At 33.6% G+C, this 16,834-nt stretch overlaps 1 protein-coding gene and 1 pseudogene across 2 annotated transcripts in view; one reads left to right on the plus strand and one right to left on the minus strand.

Moving 5' to 3' along the window:
• LOC149228268 (uncharacterized) overlaps positions 1-16,834 on the minus strand; it is a 110,158-nt gene that overhangs the window by 45,188 nt on the left and 48,136 nt on the right. The window contains exon 3 of one of the 2 annotated variants that reach the window (XM_089378132.1): positions 5,951-5,968. The exons of the other annotated variant lie outside the window; for it this stretch is intronic. The gene's annotated coding sequence lies outside the window, so the exon portion shown is untranslated. Of the gene's footprint in view, positions 1-5,950; positions 5,969-16,834 lie in introns of those variants that run through there. 2 annotated transcript variants of the gene reach the window in all.
• Positions 9,672-13,365, plus strand: LOC149228269 (serine hydroxymethyltransferase 3, chloroplastic-like; annotated as a pseudogene).

A 16,834-nucleotide genomic window follows, 5' to 3' on the forward strand; every position in this document is an offset into this window, starting at 1 on the left:
ACAGATGGAAAATAAGCCTCATACATGGCCTCAAAATATTCGAAGTATCTCAAATACCTCAGTCAAAGTTAGTTAAGATTTCTTTTATAAGATTGAACAGATGCTTTAGTTTTCAGTGTTATCCAGTATCTAACTTGAGTAGTATATGATATAATCACATGAGTTTGACCAGCGATTGCAATGTTTAAGGAGATAAATGGTATGATTTTTTAAAACAACTAGTGTTATCTTTCTTACTCTGGAGTATGACCATGGATTAAGTAAAATATGGTATCGAACTCCAATTTGTTGCCTCTGATCTATGGGGAAATCAATTAAAAGACCTAAGATGAAAGATCCAAGGCTCAAGATTCTCAGAAGATGATCCAAAGTAGTTTGAAATTATTTAGTTAGTGAAAAAAACAGTGAAGGTGTCTTCAGGAAGTCTACTAAGGCTTGTTTGAATTGCAATCCCTAGATCGAAAGGTATGTGTTACTTCTCTTAGTGATTTTTAGTTGAAATTATTTTGAAGAAGATCTCATAGTGAGGATGAGAAAACAGAAAATATGTTGCATTTAAACTAGTGCTAGTGTTCTTGGTTCCACATTGAGTGTATGAAATCGTTGGTTCCACATTTAAACTAATGAAATCATTTAGTCTCTTCTATAGAAAACTCGTATAACATAACTCCTACAGGTTAATGTATCACGGGATGTGTAGCCTTAGTTAATGTGAACTGTTTGAGGTATTTATTCCATAACAGTTAATATTCCTCAACTGAATTCTGGGGGAAGTCAAATTGGAGTTGTGATGTCATTAGGAAGAACAAAGGTTATAGGATTTAAAATCACAGTAGTAGAAGGAAGAAGGGGATCCCTTGTGATTTGTGGTAATGATCTAGATTCTACAGTAAGGGGTAATTGCAGATCAATGGTGGAGAAAATAGTTCTAAATGAACCAACATCTTTCATGTTGCCCAATAATATCCAACCCGTTGGCTTAAGGGCCAACAGGAGAATTGCTTATAGTCTTCCAATATTTGGAAAAAGGGTCTGCCTTTCCATCATTTATTTCAATGTCAAATAAATATTAATCACCATTCTTCATCCTCATCAAGCTATCAAAGAAATTGAGGCTAGAACACAAAGGCTATAGATTATATAGATTTCCCTTTTCCTGAGTCACATTATCTCTAGTCAAGTTACACACATAAAATTAATTTGACTCTTCCTATGGAGCTATTGAACTAATGGATTTGTTTCCTGGAAAGTCAGATACTTTCAAAAGTTTTAGAGCATGCTCCATAAAGAAAACTTCATTTCTTTTGCAAGTAATTTTTTCTTGTGCATTTTATAAATTAGATTTTAATTCTTCTATCTCCTCTTTTGGTATTCTCTCCAATGTTCATGAAAATTATGTAACAATCCAATTGGTGAAAGTCAGACATGCCCAATTAAAAAGAAATGGAACACTACTCACAGGAAATATGAAAACACATAAAGCACATTGCTTTGGAATATAAGATTATGCCAACTGCAAAAACTAGGGAAGCAACTCAGCCACACAATGCTTGTAAAATCCCTCAAATTTGACATAAGGACCACAAAAGACATATAAGGGGGCAATCAAATTATATTTCTGTGCCTATAATGTAGGCCCATACATCAACTTTATAAAGTGATATATTGTTTAACAACCTGTAATAACATTCTTAGAATCAAGGTACATGATCTAGTATGATGCCTGACAATCCAATAAGTCCTTCCAGGCCTAATGTACCTTGTTATATGACCTTTCAGATATACCAATGGATTCAGTAAAATATTTTCAGTAATAATGTCATATTGAGTAGGTTCATTATTGGAGGTTGTGGTAGTTGGATGCCTCTTCATTGTTCCTTCACTCTCTACTGCATTTCTTCCATCATTGGGGATGAGATACAATTGCATTTTATCTAGCCAAAAAGAATTCAAAGATGCATGATGAATAGGATATGAATAGTGGATCACTATCAACTGCAACAACTCTTCTAACACCCATGTTTGATGCTGCAAATATCCCAAGAATTCTAGATCCAATTCCATAATCTAACACATTCTCTCCACCTTTTACACATTGTTGTAGCAACAAGATACATAATCTAGTAGTCGGATATTCCCTTGGTTCCACATTGAGTGTATGAAATCGTTGGTTCCACATTTAAACTAGTGAAATCGTTTAGTCTCTTCTATAGAACACTCGTATAACATAACTCCTACAGGTTAATGTATCATGGGATGTGTAGTCTTAGGCACTAGCAGAGGCATGGTCTCAACATTTATGACAATGTATTAACATGTCAAAGATATAATACTGGTTGTCAGTGCTGAACCTCGCATTCCTACCACCATTCTCACCAGATTCCTTAGTTTTGGCAAGATCACAATCTAGGCCTTTGTTCCCATATTCAGATTCCTTTTCATTGATCTGCATTGGTTAAGGACCTCAGTGACCAGCTAATCTATCTAAAAAACCTCAGTGTTTTTAAAGTAGGCTGAGAAGGCATTATATTTTTTCACAGATGGAAAATAAGCCTCATACATGGCCTCAAAATATTCAAAGTATCTCAAATACCTCAGTCAAAGTTAGTTAGGATTTCTTTTAAAAGATTGAACAGATGCTTTAGTTTTCAGTATTATCCAATATCTAACTTGAGTAGTATATGATATAATCACATGAGTTTGACCAGCTATTGCAATGTTTAAGGAGACATATGGTATGATTTTTAAAAACAACTAGTATTATGTTTCTTACTCTGGAGTATGACCATGGATTAAGTAAAATATGGTATCGAACTCCAATTTGTTGCCTCTGATCTATGGGGAAATCAATTAAAAGACCTAAGATGAAAGATCCAAGGCTCAAGAATCTCAGAAGATGATCCAAAGTAGTTTGAAATTCTTTAGTCAGTGAAAAAACCAGTGAAGGTGTCTTCAGGAAGTCTGCTAAGGCTTGTTTGAATTACAATCCCTAGATCGAAAGGTATGTGTTACTTCTCTTAGTGATTTTTAATTGAAATTATTTTGAAGAAGATCTCATAGTGAGGCACTTTCATGGAAAGTCAGATACTTTCAAAAGTTTTAGAGCATGCTCCTTCCATAAAGAAAACTTCATTTCTTTTGCAAGTAATTTTTTCTTGTGCATTTTATAAATTAGCTTTTAATTCTTCTATCTCCTCTTTTGGTATTCTCTCCAATGTTCATGAATATTATGTAATAATCCAATTGGTGAAAATCCACCACTAGGACGATGAACCTCTCTTTCAATACTATTCTTGTTCCATTGAGTAACATTCTTGTCAGGAAGTCCACTTATATCTAAATCTTCGTGTACAACATATATCATGGCATCTATGTCAATAATTAGTTTGATATTTCTTTACCATTGATGTGGTCCAAATAATTCACTGAAAGCACTACAATAATATCCAACCCGTTGGCTTAAGGGCCAACTGGAGAAACAATTTGAGTTTTTTTCCAAGCGAGAAACTAGATTTACATCATAGTCTCAACGTTTTACATATTTACTTTGCATAAGGAGAAATTTTGACACTTTCCTAATCTCCCTCATGGCATGCACACATTATTCTTCTCGATCATGTTTCCTTCAATATATATTTCCATAACAAATCATGCTCTTGTAACAGGTGACCAATAATGATGGTACTGATATGCTCCACAAAATGATGCAGAATATTGTCGAAGGGATACTCCAAAAATAATTTGATAATTATTTCAAGAGCCCTTGAATGAACCAACATCTTTCATGTTGCTTTGTGTTAATGTGAACTGTTTGAGGTATTTATTCCATAACAGTTAATATTCCTCAACTGAATTCTGGGGGAAGTCAAATTGGAGTTGTGATGTCATTAGGAAGAACAAAGGTTATAGGATTTAAAATCACAGTAGTAGAAGGAAGAAGGGGATCCCTTGTGATTTGTGGTAATGATCTAGATTCTACAGTAAGGGGTAATTGCAGATCCATGGTGGAGAAAATAGTTCTAAATGAACCAACAACTTTCATGTTGCCCAATAATATCCAACCTGTTGGCTTAAGGGCCAACTGGAGAATTGCTTATAGTCTTCCAATATTTGGAAAAAGGGTCTGCCTTTCCATCATTTATTTCAATGTCAAATAAATATTAATCACCATTCTTCATCCTTATCAAGTTATCAAAAAAATTGAGGCTAGAACACAAATGCTATAGATTATATAGATTTCCCTTTTCCTGAGTCACATTATCTCTAGTCAAGTTACACACATAAAATTAATTTGACTCTTCTTTTGGAGCTATTGAACTAATGGATTTGTTTCCTGGAAAGTCAGATACTTTCAAAAGTTTTAGAGCATGCTCCTTCCATAAAGAAAACTTCATTTCCTTTGCAAGTAATTTTTTCTTGTGCATTTTATAATTAGCTTTTAATTCTTCTATCTCCTCTTTTGGTATTCTCTCCAATGTTCATGAAAATTATGTAATAATCCAATTGGTGAAAATCAGACATGCCCAATTAAAAAGAAATGGAACACGACTCACGGGAAATATGAAAAAGCATAAAGCAAATTGCTTTGGAATATAAGATTATGCCAACTGCAAAAACTAGGGAAGCAACTCAGCCACACAATGCTTGTAAAATCCATCAAATTTGACATAAGGACTACAAAAAAACATATAAGGGGGCAATCAAATTATATTTCTGTGCTTATAATGTAGGCCTATACATCAACTTTATAAAGTGATATATTGTTTAAAAACTTGTAATAACATTCTTAGAATCGAGGTACATGAAGTCTGCTAAGGCTCGCTTGAATTGCAATCCCTAGATCGAAAGGTATGTGTTACTTCTCTTAGTGATTTTTAGTTGAAATTATTTTGAAGAAGATCTCATAGTGAGGATGAGAAAACAGAAAATATGTTGCATTTAAACTAGTGCTAGTGTTCTTGGTTCCACATTGAGTGTATGAAATCGTTGGTGTTTAACAGTACCACATTGAGTGTATGAAATCGTTAGTGTTTAACAGTAAAAAAGCAAGGGAATTCTACAACAAATCCATATGGAATTTACTCATTTAACAATGGATTTCATGCTAGATCATGCCTACATTCAAATCCATGAGGATTAATATTCTATTTTCTGCACAAAATTCAAAGAGTCACTAATTTTTCTAATAGAATTTGTCCAAAAAATTGACTGCATGGAATGGGAATGATTCAAAGCCCACCCATAGACATCTAGCATGGATATCGACCCCAGCCAAACTAGTAAACCAAAAGAACTAAGATAGACCTGCAAGGATGATGTTGTTTCAATGTCATACAAATGAATTATTATATTTTGTCTTAAAAGTTAATAGTTTCCCATTATCATTGTTAAATAATTTTTGTGAAATTCCATTTTGCCTCAAAATTCAATTTCTGATATATGTTCTTTCAATGTTGACTCAACAATTCTTTTGCAAAGTACAATTCTATTTTATATGAACAAGTGAATTTATATGAAGCATATGTCAACTCTTGGAAATTGTTGATACAGGTTTGCAAATCAATTTAAAAGTTTACTTGTAGAATATTCAGTGAGATGTCAAAAGATAATCGTGGAAAGAAACCATCAAGGAAAATGAATGTATTATCATACTTTCAAAAGACTCCATCCAAAAATACACATTCTCTTCATGATTCAAGCTCCTTTGAACAATCTGTTACTGAGAGAGAGGTTAACTCTTGTGGAAATGCATTTGATATCCATACGATGGATGAAATAATAGGTTCCTCAAGTGATCAGGGTGAAATAAATGCAGTTTCAACAAAAATTGGTGATGAAAATGTTAAAGATTTTTCCTTGGAAGGTGACACAATCCATTCGCGGAAAAGGAAAAGAGGCCAGTCGACCATAAGGAGACAATTCCAAGAAAATTGGGTCTCTAGTTTTCCAATTATTGAAGAAATACCTCCTACAAATGAGAACGAGGTTTTCCGACAAGTTAGATGTAATGCGTGTAGTTGGAAAACTCGAAAAAATTTCAGATGAAGCTAGATACAGTACAAAAGCATGCAAGAAAAGTATATGAAAAGAAAATTGTAAATGGTAAAGAGAAATCTATTGTTAGATGGAAATCTTCTGAGGAATGTCGACATGTTGAATATGCAAAAGAATATAAAAAATATTTAATAAGAGGAAACTTGAGGCAAGTGGAGGAACCATCATATCTCTATTTGAAAAGACGATGGAAAGAAGTTTGTTATCCAAGACGATACAATTGAGCACTGTATTTCACATCTTATCTAAAGGTTGTCCTATGACAGATTATCTAGATCACATGAAATTTCTATCTTTTCTTCAAGTGTCAAACTTTCCATCTTCTCATTGGTCTGTAACCAGTGGTTGGGAATGGGCAAGATATCTAGCTCAAGTAGAAAAGGATGATTTGAAAGAGAAGATTGCAAATGCTAGGTTTTTGGCATTGTCTTTGGATGAGGTTACGGCTATAGATAATACTTCATGGATTTGCATGAACATTTATATGGTTAATGACCATATTAGGCATTCCTATCTACTTGGGATTAAAAAGATGAGAGATACTTCTACAGCTGAAAATATTTATGAACTTGTTCTTAATGGTTTGAAGGAAAGTGGTATGGATCATTTAATGATTGCAAAAAAGTTGGTATGTGTTGGAGCAGATGGAGCATCGGTAATACAAGGACAAAGGAATGGCCTTTGTGTTAGGCTACAACTATCAACTTCACCATATATGTTTAATATTCATTGTATAGCTCATAGCGAATTTTGCATTTAAAATAGTAATTAAGTTTCCATTAGTTTCAAAAGTTGAAGATCTTGTATGTGAAGCTCATGCATGCTTTTCTCATAGTCCCAAACGATATTTACAATTTCAACAATTTGCAGATGGTGTTACGGATGGAAAAAAACTACAGAAAGATGTTGATACAAGATGGATCTCATTAAATGGACCAACTCAAAGACTATTTAGTGAGTTCAAATATTAGGTAGGGTTGATGTATAAAAATCGCTACAATGTAGACAAAGCTCAAGATCTTCTTTCTCGACTAACTAATATAGAGACATTATTGACATTGGCCAGAATTCTTCCTATGCTACATGAAATGAATGTCCTCGTGAAAATGTCTCAAAATCACACAATGCATATTGTGAAATACACAAATGCGAGAAAGTCAGCATGTCTTGCATTGGATAATTTGTATATGATGCCAGACTCTTTTACTGGTCCAGAGTTTAGAAGTTGGACTAAGATCATCAATATAGAAAACACTGAAATTTTTTTGACGTTTGATGAAAATGGGATACTATGTATCGCAGTGCGTGGGTATATAGTTCCCTTTCATTATATTAGTAAGACAGGACGAATCACCAAAGATTGCCCCGTGTCAAGAGACCAATTTGAAAATATTGTGATTTCGGTGAGACAAAATTTGATAGAAATTGCAAAATCACTATCATTAGAGATAAGAGAACAATTTCCTCGAGATGAATTATTGGAGGCCATGTGTGTGGTATACCCTCAATATTGGAACAATTGTCAATGTCCAAAAACTTTAAAAGCCGATTTCCAAAAAAGATTAAAATGTTTAGTAGATCTTTTTTGCAAGAAAGTCTCGATACATGGAAAACAAATTGAAGGTTTGAATTTCTGATCGGAGAACCCACAGTAATGGAGTTTTTACACCAACGTTTCGAATCCCAAATGGGATCCATCATCAGGGAAAAAAGAAAGATGAAGAGAAAGATGATAAAAAGAAGAGCCAGAGGGAGGAAATAAATACTCATGAGGGCAGAATAATAGAGGTAAAGCACAGGTCGGCTGGAAATAAATGATGAAACCTAATTTTAATATTAATTTTATTTATTGATTTTTGATTTTAATAAATTAATTAATTTATTAAATTAATCTTATTTATTTAATAACTTTTTAAGATAATCTTAAAAATGTATAATTACCTAGATATTAATGTATATAATGATAATAATATCAAAAAAAAAAAAAATTTAAAGAAAAAACTTGAAACCCTAAAGTAATATAATCTAAAAACCAGAATATAAATTTTAATATATTAATATTTAAATCATAAACCTAATACTATTAATATTTATATAACCTAAAGACAAAACTAAAAACTTTTCATCTAAAAATTTAACTAACCTAAGTACTCTATACACATTCATATATATATATTAGAATTAATAATTAAGCCTACACCTTCATAAATATATATTTAGAGTTAATAACAATCAAGCCTAAAGCCTATATCAATTTCTAAAGACTAAAGTAAATATTTTAATCTCTTAAAACTATATATACAATTATATCTAAAACTAATGCAAATGTATTAATATTAATAAACATGATTCTATAAGTTAATGAATCTATATGACAAAATAATATAAGTTAATGACACTATGTGTCAAAATAATATTAATATATAAGACTTAATAATAATAATATGGTTATATTCATCAAAATTGTATCAACAAGGTGGACGCTTTGCTGAAACAATGTGGAACAGTGGAAGCAATGTCATTTTTTGGAGAATCCTAATGAAAATGGTGCTATAACAAGATTATGGACTACTTTAAGTGCTAGCCAATACCTGCAAGAAAACATATCAGAATATTTCAAATTAGCAGATTTGTGTCAAACCATGATTTTGGGATCAGTGAAAGATGAGAGAATGTTTAGTGCATTATCATTCTTGAAGTCAAAGTTGAGGAACAAGCTTGATAAACATGTGGGTACATGTTTAAGATTATATGTAACAAAGTATGACATTGACAATTTTCCATATGAAAGAGCGCTAACTGTTTGGCGATCAGATTGTGATAGAAGGGGAGAAACCAATATAACAAATTTCTCTAATGAACTTGATATAGAACATAATGTTTTGGAGGCTCATAATGATAGTTCATTTAGAGAAGATCGTGTTCACAATTTAGAAAATAAGGACCAAGATGAGAACTGGGAAATTGAAATATCCTAGGACTCTTATTTTGGTATACAAGTTCCATTGATCATGCAAGATTACTATATGTCAAATTCAGGTAAAAATAGGTTCTATATTTGTGTTTTTCATTGTAACATTACAGCGACATTACTTTGATGCGTGTTATTTTAAGATTGATGTTTCATATTTAATCATTACATTGTTTGTTTCTTATCTGTGACAGGAAATAAAGTTGGATTTGATGAGGTTGGGACCTATTTCTTTTCACATAGATAGTGTCCAACTATTATTAAATGATAAATAACTAATTTAACAAGACTAACACAAAGCATCAATGGGCTCATTCAAGTACATGAAACTACCTTGATGTCTAACTCTGATATCTTGGAAAATTTTAATGATTTATACGTTGCTTGTGCTTGGGGCATTTTATTGAGTTTTGAGTTTTGTTTTAGTCAAAGATTATGTTAGTCTCTTAAATTATTTTAGTTCTTACTTCATGCTTAGATTCATAGATCTAGTTTTATAATTATTATTGTTTTCTTTATATATTTTGTGGTTTGAAGAAAGTTGTTTTTATTTCCTTTCACTTTGTGGCATGATTTTATAGACTACTATGCTTATTTTATATTTTCTTGGAAAATAATTATTGATATTAGGAAAGGGAAATGAGCCATGGGTAGCTAAGCGAAGAGAAAAATGATTTATGTACTAGGTTTCTACGCATTCATCGTAGTAGACCTCAATAATACAATTAATGCTCCTCAGAAACCGTGCCTCAGTTACCGAGGGTACTAAATTTATTGTGATTTCTTTATCTAGTTTGTAAATTACTCTATGCAGAGGGAAAGCAAAGCTTTGTAGATCCTCCTCTGAGTGAGCTCGATCCTGAAATGAATGTGATAATTGAGAAAGAAAAACAGTCGCAATTCAATGACTTGGAAATTATTTCTTCTGAAAATTTTACATCCTGGGCGGTTATGGAAGCTGTTGGATCATGTCTAACAAACAAGTATTCAAAAGGACTCCCTGGTAAGAGGTAAGTGCCTGAAGATATAACTTGGAATGTGAATAATGGCACCATCATGATTGTGATTGTGTCTGAGCTGCTTGGCAGTTTCTTCTTGCCACTTGGTATTTTTTTTTGTTAAACTCAGCTTCTCTTAGTTTTTGGACCTGTACGTTTTAGTTTGAATGTTTGACATGTGTGTAATGGTTTCTGGGTTCAGCGTTATATTGTAGAGACATGTAGTTGTTGCATGAGTATCTGTTATCACAATGAAGGATACAGTTGTTGGACACTTTTCTATATTTATTCACTACTGTGTTGGGTTGGGATTTATGCCCTGCAGATAATATGTTGGCAATGAATTCATTGACCAAAGTGAGAGGCTTTGCTAGCAGAAGGCCCTAGAAGCATTCCATCTTGACAACAGTACATGGGGTGTTAATTTTCAACCATTATCTCGATCCCCAGCTAATTTTGTTGTTTATACAACTCTCCTCCAACCACATCATCGCATTATGGTGTGTATGGTTCTGAACTACAAACCTCCTTTGATAAGATTATCATTCCTATTTGGGCATGTAACATGTGAAAATTTCTTTGCAACGTTTAGGGTTTGGACTTACCACATGGAGGGTATCTGTCTCTTGGATTCATGACAGCAAAAAAGCGAGTATCTGCGATATCAATTTACTTCGAATCAATGCCATATCATCTAGATGAGTCCATAGGTGAGCTCACATTTCCAGTCTAATAATAATTAGGAGGGAAACAATTCCATGATTGACAAATATTGAACCAATCTTTTGGGGAAGTGTTCAAAGTGTTAATGGTTGGGTTTGTTTTCTTGGGTTATAGGATTCATTGACTATGAGATGCTTGAGAAGAATGCCACCCTTTTTAGGATCAAGCTTATCATTGCTGGTGCTAGTGCATATCCCTGAGATATTGATTACCCTCGCATGAGGCAAGTATTGAAGCTGGGTATTTCTACAGATCTTATAATGGCAGTCCTTTCAAAAATTTATCTTTCCAGCAACATTTATTCTAGCAGATTTTATCAATATGTTCTTATAGTATGTAATGTTGGATTTTTTATGATTTTTAGTACTAAAAAGTTTGTGGTTTGGGAAGATTGCCAATACAGTTGGGGCATACTTAATGATGGACATGGCACACATAAGTGGTCTCATCGTTGCTTCTATAATGGCTAGTCCATTTGATTTTTGTGATGTAGTAACAACTACAACGCACAAGGTGAGTTGATGTTATTAATTTTCTATGCACTTTACCCTTTCGATTAAAAATATGACCATATTAGATTGATATTTTTTTGGATCTATCTTAATGCTATCTATCTGTGCCATGCCCCCCTTGGAGAAGAAAAAGAATCCCATTAATGTTCAAGAAAACGGCGAAGAATTAAAACAAATATGTCATTCCCATCATAGGAGGAGTGCTTATAGAGTTAAGAGGTGTAGATTTTCCTTTTGATTCTCTTACATGTTCTTTGATTCAGTTTCCTATTTTCAATTTTGTATGTTCTTTTTGTTTCTTATCACTACTAGATCAAAGCTTCGATGAAACTCATTATGTTCCTTGAATTGTTTGTCAATTGTTTCACTTTTTTCCTTTCATTTTTATCTTTTTGATATTTTTCATTCTAAAATATTTTTGGATTGGAGGGTTGTGATTTTTAGTCTTTACGAGGTCCTTGGGGAGGCATGATATTCTTCAGGAAGGAACCAGTATTGGGGGTCGACCTAGAGACGACCATCAACAATGTAGTTTTTCCAGGATTACAAGTCAATCTGAGTTCTCCTTCCTTTCCTCCATCATCCATATTGTTCTCCTGCTCACTAATATCATAATATTGGATATATCGATTTTTTGTATCATTTCATTTCTAAAAGATAAATGAAATAATTTGTGGCTTTCTAGGGAGGACCACATAACCATACCATAGGAGGGTTGGTTGTTTGTTTAAAACATGCTTTAACTATAGAGTTCAAGGCTTATCAAGTACAGGTGTAGCACTCTCACATGTCTAAGCTTTTGTAAAATTCATGCATGTGAGTTATTTTTTGAATGGATTTTTTTTCTTATCAAAGGTAAAATAGTTTTAGTAAGTTGTAGCAAATTGTCGAGCCCTTGCAAACAACCTAATGGATTTGGGTTACAATTTGGTGTCTGGTGGTAGTGAAAATCACCTAGTTCTAGTTGATTTGAGGCCCTTGGTAAGGATCCTCTGTTCATATGATGGAGTACACAGCCTACTTGTATATTGATTTCTATTGGATTTAGCTAGTTGAATGTAACATGGTATATATTAATGGGCTTGGACAGGGCATTGATGGTGCAAGAGTAGAGGACGTTTTGGATGTTGCTTCTATCACACTGAACAAGAATTTTGTACCAGGTTACATGAATTTTTTCTTTGTATATTTAGATGTAAGGGATTCATTGATTTTCCTTTCTCCATGGGATGATATAGCTTACTTTCATACCTTACATTTTCAGGTGATAAAAGTGTTATGGTTCCTGGTGGTATACGCATAGGGACTCCTGCATTAACCACCCGTGGGCTTCTTGAGGATGACTTTATTAAGGTTGCAGATTTTATCCACGAGGGGGTGCAGATAGCCATTAAGGCTAAGGGCTCTGTGAAAAGTACAAAATTAAAAGATTTTATAGAATTTATTAAGTCAGACAATTTCCAGCTACGAAATAGCATTGTTGATCTCAAAAAGCAGGTTGAATCATTTGCTAGCCAATTTCCATTGTCTGGTGTTGGCACTGAAAATCTTAGTTAGAGATATGACGTGCTCACAAGATCAGAAGTGTCCTTTATTAACTTTTAGGTTGGGCTTCAGTGACGATAACCAGGTTGGTAAGATTTGGTTCCATGTGTATATTATAGTGATGAATAATGTTTTAAGCTGAATTTTGTCTGAATTTATGTGCTTTCCTAGCATTGGCATTAACATATTCTATTTTGGTGTGTTGGATGTTGAGTTTGCCATTTTATTTATTGGCAATTATGTATGACTCTCTTTTTGTTCATCACAAGAATTTTGGGTTGAAAAATATTGATAATTTGTATGGAAGCTATTATAGCACTTATTTATGTGGTGTGACTATGGATATTTTATATAGCCTAGAAATCAATATTCCATACTTCTCAAGGGCCCAGGTATTGGGCCAATTACACAGTTTCATAAAGTGTGTTCACTAAGATACTTCTACACATGCACAAATTCCATGTATACATGACACATTTGCAATCAATTGGGCTTCTAAGATTTTATTGTTACATTCATCATCTCACATAGGTTGGCAAGAATTGGTCCCATTTGTAGATTATAGCAATGAACCATGTTGAGATCTGTATTTTGCTTGAATTTATGTGCTTTCCCAGTATAAGCATGCAGATTCTGTTTTGCTGTGATGGATGTTGAGTTTTCTATTTTATTTATTGGCAAAAAATGTCTACATAATTTGTATGGTACACCCTTTCAATCCTTCATTTTCTTGAGCAGTTATTTAGACTCTCTTCTATTGGTTAGGAGTAAGTAATAGGAGCAGTTATTTAGACTCTTACATTTATTGTACACACAGTGGAAAAAGTCTGCAAAAAAACGCGATTTAATCCTAAAAATGTGATTTTTTAAACTAAACGATTTAATCCCCCGACTTTTTGGCAATTTTTTCAAAAAGGAAAAAATCGTGATTTAATCGTTATACTCCCGATTTAATCGGGAGTCGACCCAAAAATTCGGCCTCCCTCCCAGGCTGCAAATAAAGAGGCCTCAAAGGCGAAAATAATATAATTTTCTGTTGTTTAATCTTAAGGCAGAGAGTGGAATCTTTCAAACATAGCCCTAGAAATTTGATGATAACATTGTGTTGTGCAATTTGTTTTGTTGTTGAATCTTAATTTAGAGCATTATAGTTGGTTGGTGTTACTGATAAAATTAATTGCTTAGTTTCTATATTCTGTTGAATGTTGAAACATATACGGCTATTATTGGTTTGCTCTTGTTGGATGTTATGTCTACAAAACAATAGGGATCTATATGAGATGTGCAAAAAAATGCAGAGAAGAGACATTAGCCAAAGGCTAAGCTGTCAGAAGGCTGCTATAAGAAATTGAGAAGACTATGAAAAAGAAGTGCATACCTACCTCGATGAGCATGATTGTGAGACATAAGAGCAAGAGGACAAGGAGTATCCAGACTAGCAAACAAGGAAGTGTAAATAGCTTAAGAACATTCCCAAGAATCAACACTGTTATGATCATATTTTTTGTGGATAATGTTGAAAAACATTGGTGATAAAATGCACTTAGAATGTAGACTGCAAGAGTGTAACATGCTTTTAGTGATCGAATTCACATGTAAAGAATGACATTGTAGTAAAACACTGAAAACACCTCTAAACTATGACTTTGACTCTAGATGTTAAAAAAATAAAAATAAAAATGAATAGTTGTGTTTTTTAATTTTTCTGACTTTTTGTCGACTTTTTCAAAAAACTCCCGACTTTAACAAGTTTTTCAACTTTTGGACCCTTGCCGAATTAATCCCGACTTCGAATTTTTCCACATTGAGTTGAACCCTAGTGGGCATGATAACAACACCCCTCTTTCACTGACCAGGTAAGACCCTGTTGACAACATTGTTTAGCTTTTGATTTAATAGTTTTCTAGTCTTAATTGTCTTAACAGGAGAGGGTATTATTCAATGGAATCATAGTATCTAAATGATGAACGTGGGTTAAGTGTTGTTTCAAAATATTTGACTCTTGAATGCTCAAATTTTTGTGTGACCACCAAATGCAAGGCCTTTCAACCAACTGGATGTTCAAAGTAGCACAAACTGTAGTGAGTGGAGTCTCACATTGCTAGAGATTGTTTTTAGTTGGAAGTGTTGAAAAGAATAATGGGAGTTTGCCAATCTGGGATTATGAAATATATGAGTAACTGCTTCTATACCTTGGTGAACTTTCATTTGCAGTAAATGATGTTCCAATATGCATAACCTCAAGTCCATATAGAGCCCAATGCTTCTTTCCCCTTGTGCATTTGATCAGGCATGAATAGGTAATGCTTATCTTTCAATGCTTTCCATGACCCAATCCTAAGTTTGCAATCTATAATGCAAAGGAGTAACTTATTCAACTATGTTCAAAATGACCATTAATCAAATCAATCTACCAGGGCCATTAAACATTTTAGAAGCACCAGCATTGGATAGGAGCAACTAAGAGCCCCTAGATCATAATCAAATCAATCCTAGACACAGAGATCATCATTCTGCATATGCAATCCATGCCGATGACCATTCACCTCTCAATTTTCCAATGGAATGTTATACATTTAATCTATAATTCATGGAAGCACCATTGCAGCAACTCAATTTACAATACTGCTCTCTAGATCACTGTCAGAATTTCATACAATGTATCTTTATTCTTGGGACTCATCAATCAAGATTTCCAGTGGAGCATTATAAATCTAAACCATCATTAATGGAAGCACCATTTCTTCAACTCAGTTTACAATACTGCTCTATAGGTCACTGCAAACATTTCTCTCACCATGAATCTTTAGTTAGGGATCAACACTATTTCATAAACTCTCTCCTTTTAAAGTTTTGTTTCTTGTCACCTATGTTTACCTTAAAGTTTTTCATTTCCTTGTTGCTATGCACTAAATCAACCTCTATTATTCTATAATATTTGTTCGTTTAATGTTTTTATGTCATGCATGAGGAAACAGTGTTGCTCTTGTGAGGGTAAGAATGCAAGTGACAAGGGTTGATCATCTACAACACTCTGCCTCAAATGAGGGGTTACATCAAGTAGGTTTTGAAGAGCATAACGATATAAAAGCTGAAGAGCATATGATGTAGATGTTGAAGCTGGTGCTTCTGCGTGAATTATAGTGCAAGGTGCAAGTTTAACCAAGAAGATTAGTGTTAACAGACGCTGAACTAAAGAGGATATGCTGAAGGCAATTGATGATGTTGACTTCAATGGATGCTTAATAAGAGTTGTAGTGAGAAAATACGGAACTCACCAGCATCAATACATTATTGGCTAAATACCTCATTCAAGGAAGAAGAAGAAAGGGGTTGTTACAATGTTAATTGAACAAAAGGAGGAAATAGTTTATTGGTGTGAGATACTTGAAATTGGCCATGACCTAGAGTTGATACAACTTAAGGCTAATGTTCCTCCACTTTGAGTCCATTCAAAGATGGATTTTGGGGAAATCAGGGTGTGCATGAGTTAAGAAAATATATCAAGAGTTGGCATTATGAACAATTGAAAGCCTAAATAGAGACAGTTATGGCAAACACAATAGGCATACATAGTGTTGGCATTGCTTAGACATTACTCATAAGTTGCAACCCCTAGAAGTGTGTTTGGGCCTTTTAAGAATTTGCAGTCGCTCCTGAATTTGAAATTCTGAGAATTTTACATTTGAGTTTATGGCGATGTACTTTACTCTCTGGAAGTGGGCTTATATGATAGTTTGTGGTCAGAGTTTGGCTTCTCATATCTCTAATCTCTCTGGATATGGGCATACTAGTTAAGAATTTGAAATTCTGAGGATTGGACATTTGAGTTTAAAGCATTGTACTTTACTCCTTGCAAGTGGGATTATATGTTTATTTGGCATCTACAACCAATCTTGATTCTCAGAAAGGTAGTTGTTCTTACTAACATTCAGTTCACACTTTGTCTATTGATTTTTGGTTTTTAGTCAGGTAATACATGTTTTCCCAATGTTTATACTTTGTTTCTGGGAATATGGATTTGTTTCTAA

This window comes from Pinus tabuliformis, chromosome J (assembly GCF_031772625.1).
Source record: "Pinus tabuliformis cultivar Carrire ecotype Pingquan chromosome J, CPIR1, whole genome shotgun sequence".
Taxonomy (NCBI): Eukaryota; Viridiplantae; Streptophyta; class Pinopsida; order Pinales; family Pinaceae; genus Pinus; species Pinus tabuliformis.